A 5,062-nucleotide genomic window follows, 5' to 3' on the forward strand; every position below is an offset into this window, starting at 1 on the left:
CCCCCCCCCCCCCCCCCCCCCCCCCCCCGCCCCAGAGGGGGGCACACGCTGGGGAGATGCGGTGATGGAAACACCAACTCATGCTTCTAACAGGCAGTGACGAAGGCTCTGCCCCCGCTTCCCAGAATCGGTGAACTGCAGTTACGCAACGCCCCTTCTCTCCCTGACCCCACGAAGAAGTAAGGTCAGGATGCAAGCGGCAGGCAGTATTGCTGTTACTACTCAACTTCCCATTCCTTCCAGGGCTGTCAGCTGTAAGTAAGGCAAGGAGCCAGCTGGGCAGCACCATTGCCGCAGTGACGAAGGCTCTGCCCCCGCTTCCCAGAATCGGTGAACTGCAGTTACGCAACGCCCCTTCTCTCCCTGACCCCACGAAGAAGTAAGGTCAGGATGCAAGCGGCAGGCAGTATTGCTGTTACTACTCAACTTCCCATTCCTTCCAGGGCTGTCAGCTGTAAGTAAGGCAAGGAGCCAGCTGGGCAGCACCATTGCCAAGGGTGTTCTCGGACAGGGTAGGCAGCACCACAGGCACAGCAGGGTCACCTGTCCCAGACAAGCAGATACAGGGTACCCAAAACAGTGAGGGGGCAGATGACATGATTTGCCTATTACCAGAAACCTCCTTGCAACATCAGGCGTTGGGAAGCAGTGTCCCAAAGAGAGCAGCACCAGGACACCAGAACATGTCTCCAGCTCCCAGACCATATGTGTCTTCCCAGTGTCCCATCCTCACCTCCCAGTCTTAGTGCTCTCCACTCCCATCATTCAGGGCCCTGATCCAGCAGCACAGGCCAAGGGCTGGGAGCAGGCTGAGGCACGGAACGAGCCAAGTGCACGTCCCAACAAGAGCAGCAGGAAGGCAAACAGTGGCAAGGCACATGTAGCCAGCATCAAAGGAGGGTAGGAGATGGCTCCTGCCCATAAAGGGGGCCAGAAGCCCTGAAGAAACAGATCCACATCAGTCCTTGGATGCCCCCACCACCTTCCACAACTGAAGCACTACTTCACATTGGAAGGGACCCATAAAGACCATCGAGTCCAGCTTCACCCACGAGTGCCTCTCTGTTTACAAATAATAAATCTAGCAGGGCACCTTTTCTAGCCAGCTCCCTTAGTACCTGCACCAAGTAGTTACCTTCACCATGCATGTACAGGGAAGCCCTCACAGACCATGTTAGGGCTCTCTGCTGTGGATTGTGCTGGCACTGGAGCTGCCCCAGCAATCAAGTGCAAAGCAGGGCACAGAGCTTCCCTGCGCAGCCACCCCAGCACATAGTCTAGGGCAGCTGCCCCAGGAACGGGTGTGGGCTGTCTGTGAATGTGCATTCCAAGGCAGTCAGGAACACCAACCAGAAATAACAGCGGAGCAAAAACAGGCCAGCCTTCCCAGCCCAACCTCAGGGCGCTGCCAGCACCAAACAGTGGGACTCTCCAGTGCCTCACCCAGACACAAGGCAGTGGAAGAAGGTGCCTGCATCAACCTACTACAGAGAGAAGGCAGTGCAGCAGGGCTCCCAGCACCAGCATGCAGGAACAGTGAGGGACTGAGTCCCAAGTGCTGCTTCCCCACCACCTGCCCCCAGTCACCGATAATAAAACAGTCATTAATAGCCAAAGATACAGAAGCCTGATGTGCCATCAGCCAGCATTGGCTTTTCCCACATTCAGTGTGAAGGTGGTCTAAGGAAGAAACCTGTCTCTACAGCTGCCCACCACCACCACCTCACAGCCAAGCATCCCACTTGGAAGCACCAGAAATGCTTCCCCAGAGCCACACTGTTCCTCCATCCACCAGCATCCAGCTCCTCCTTGTAAGAGACCTCAAGTCTCTGGCTGAGCAACACCAGCCACAGCCAAGAACAGACCTGCCCTGATTGCCCAGTACTTTGGGGATCAGTGGGCAGCACTGGGCACTGCCTCTACCCAAGCAGACAGCAAGCACCACTGCAAAAGACACTTTTATTTTAAATACAAGGAGTTAGAAAATTAATTCATTCAAGAGCTCCACATATATCACTGGCAGCTGGACAGTGGCTGTTGTCTGTCCCCATGTCAGCTGTCAGTCTCTCCCCAGGTCACCACTATTGAACACTGCTCCATCTTTCAGACAGATTCCTGGGAAGCAACAGCAACATCAAAGCAGTAGTGCTTCTGGCACTCAGTACCTGACCCTGGGAAAGGCCATGAGCTGTATCCCTTCCACCTGGCAGCCCTCAGTTATAGCAGCAAGGGATCACTGGAGCCTCCCTGCAGCCTGCTCAGAGGTGAGGGCTCACCACAGTGAGGGAACATACCTGCTGCTCTGAGCTGAGCCTGCAAGGAGGAGATTGTCTGCTGATAGGCTTCACACTGGGCAGTCTTGTCAGCTGCAGATAGGAGGCAAGAAGGTGTGTGCTCAGCCCATCCTAAATACCTCACCCCCAGAGGTGAGGTATTAGCAGCTGAGATCCTGCTCTACCCCCTAAACAAGAAGCCAGCCCCATTCCCATCGAGCTGCAGGCCCTGGGCTCCAGGTACAAGCACAGGGAATGTCACCTGGATTGCAGGTGTCCTGCAGTCCTCAGAACAGCCAGCTCCACGTACCAAGCTCACCCTTCACTCGCTCCAGCTCTTTCTTCACATGCTCCAGTTCCCGGGACAGCGGATTACCTGCAGACTGGAAAGAGCAGGGTGTAAGTGTGATGCAGGGATTGGTCACCCCCACTGCAGCACAACCCATCCTCTGGAGGAGCACTGCAGCCCATCCAACACTCCAAGCCCAGCACCCTGGGGGCCACTGCCAGGGCACATCCATCACAGCAGCAGTGCTTGGTGAAGGAGCCACTGTAGCAAGCATCTGCCAGCACCCATGGGAAACAAGAATGCCTTTGGCTGGCTGCAGCCACAGAGTGAAGAGCCCGAAAACTGCACAAGTTTATTTTTCAGGTAGAAGTTTTCCTAACTTGGAGCTTCATCTTGCTGCAGGCTCTGCTCACCCCATCCTGGGGCTATGTCCTACATGTCAGGACATATAAAAGTGACAACGCAAGCCACAGAAGGTTCGCATGTTTCAAAAGGCCCTTAGAAAATCTAACTGGACAGAAGCCTGCAGTCCCCTGAGCACGGAGAGGTGGTAAAGCCATGAAAAAAATGCACATGGTCTTGTGTAAACCCCAGGGAAAAGCTAAAACAGCTCAGGTGCCAGCCAGGAAACTGGCAGCTCCAGGTCTGATCATCTCCCACCTCTGGCATAGCTGGCCCAAGCCAGAGGCTGAACAGTGCTCTATGGTGGCAGAAAACAGCTGGCTCTTACCTGCTCAGCAAGAACTGCATCTTCACACCCTGAAGTCAGGCCAGGGGCCAACTCACGGGACAAAGAGGACTCCGCACACACCCACGTCTGGTCAGTCTTACCTGTGAAGAGAGGTGTCAGCACTAGAAACCTGCCATCCTCAGCTGCTTTTCAACCTGGCCTCAGAGCTGCTCCAGACCAGGGAAGGGCAGAACCTGTCCAAGAGAGTCAGAAAGTCTCCCAGCACTTGCAGCCCAACAGCTGGTGCTGGCTTGGCCTGTATGGGTGCTTCGTGAAAGTGTTCCTGCGTGGCCTCACTCCCAGCAGCTCTGGCCTCCTGCTAGGAGTCTGCTCTCACAGGGAGGGCAGGCAGCTGCCCCGGGCAGGATAGGACAGGGCTGTCCCAGCAGAGTGGAGACAGCCTCTTCACTTCCCCTCCTTCTGTAGAGCTCAGGAGCGCAGGCTGCCCAGCTGCAGTTTCTGGGAAGGCAGCACCCCCTGCCTGCAGCACCGGCTGGAGCACCCTCAGCACTCCTGGTCAACCAGGGCTCAGCTGGGGAGTAGCGCTGCCCAACAAGCAGCTGCCCATGTTTCTCCACACTCCTCCCAACACAAGGCAAGAATCTACACCTCCATACTGCTCACCTGTTCCCAAGACAGTCCCTGCTGCAACCAACCCTTCTTTGCTCTCACCATTTTCCTTCAGCTCTTGGGTCCTATTGCACACCAGCTCCTGCATAGTTGATCCTAAGAGAGACCCAGGAAAGGAAAATAAAGAGCATCAACTCCTGCTAAGAGAGCTCCCTAACTGACCACGGCCACTCCCTCTCCTATGAATGAACTTGAGAACCAGATTTGTTCAGGCTCTTTGCTGGATGCCTCTCCAGCAAAAGAGGGAAGGCCTTCACCTGCCCTCCTCTGAACCCAAGCACATGCAGTCCCCCCTCAGTCCTTTTGCCAGGATCAGTTTTGACCCTGCAGCCAAGACCTGAATGTTCTTCCCATGGCAGCAGCTCTGCTCTCCCATGACTCTGCAGCCTCTGAGGCTTCTGCTAAGGCTCACCTTTACTGAGGCAAAAACGCTTGGACGAAACCACTTTTCCCGGAGGCCGCGGCAAGGAGCGGGAAGCCACGGTAGCAATTGCTGTAGAGAGCCTTGAAGACGGCTGTTTACGACTCCCAGCCTTGACAGCAGCTGTAGTGGACAGTGAGCACAGAGGCTGCTATTCCCAAGCAGTTCCATCGTACCCTCTTTAGGCAGCCCGGGGCTCAGCCAGACTGCCTGCCCCAGGGCTACAGGCACCAGTACCCCGTGACCCCACAATGCCATGAAGTGAAGGCTCCAAAGCCAACAGGCTGCCAGCCTACACTGGGGGGAGGTTAGACAGTGTTAACACATCCCTTGGGGTATAAGAATATTTCCTAGGCTCCTACCTGTGCCGCTGCCATGGACTCCCACTCCCCGTGTTCTCTCCCCAGCCCCGCTGCAGCTCAAGCCCTTCCCCTTCTCCCTTCTAGATGCAGCACCCTAACCCACGCGCTTCCCTGCTTCGCCTGAGGCAACTGGCAGGTGCAGAATTACTTTTCATCTCTCTGTCCCGGGGGGCGGGTGTGGGAAGCTTGGAAGGCTGTGCCTGCTGCGAAGCCCCGCTGGCATGCTGAAGCCTGGTCCTGGCAGGAGACGTCAGCTTCGGCCTGGTCCCTGGGGGAAGAGAGAGGGTTCTGCAGCGCCGGGCGGGCGGTGGCCGCGCCGGGCTCCCCGCAGTGGCCCCGCTTACCTGGGGGCTGGAG

The sequence above is a fragment of the Corvus brachyrhynchos genome, unplaced genomic scaffold, assembly GCF_000691975.1.
Source record: "Corvus brachyrhynchos isolate BGI_N302 unplaced genomic scaffold, ASM69197v1 scaffold346, whole genome shotgun sequence".
Classification (NCBI taxonomy): domain Eukaryota; kingdom Metazoa; phylum Chordata; class Aves; order Passeriformes; family Corvidae; genus Corvus; species Corvus brachyrhynchos.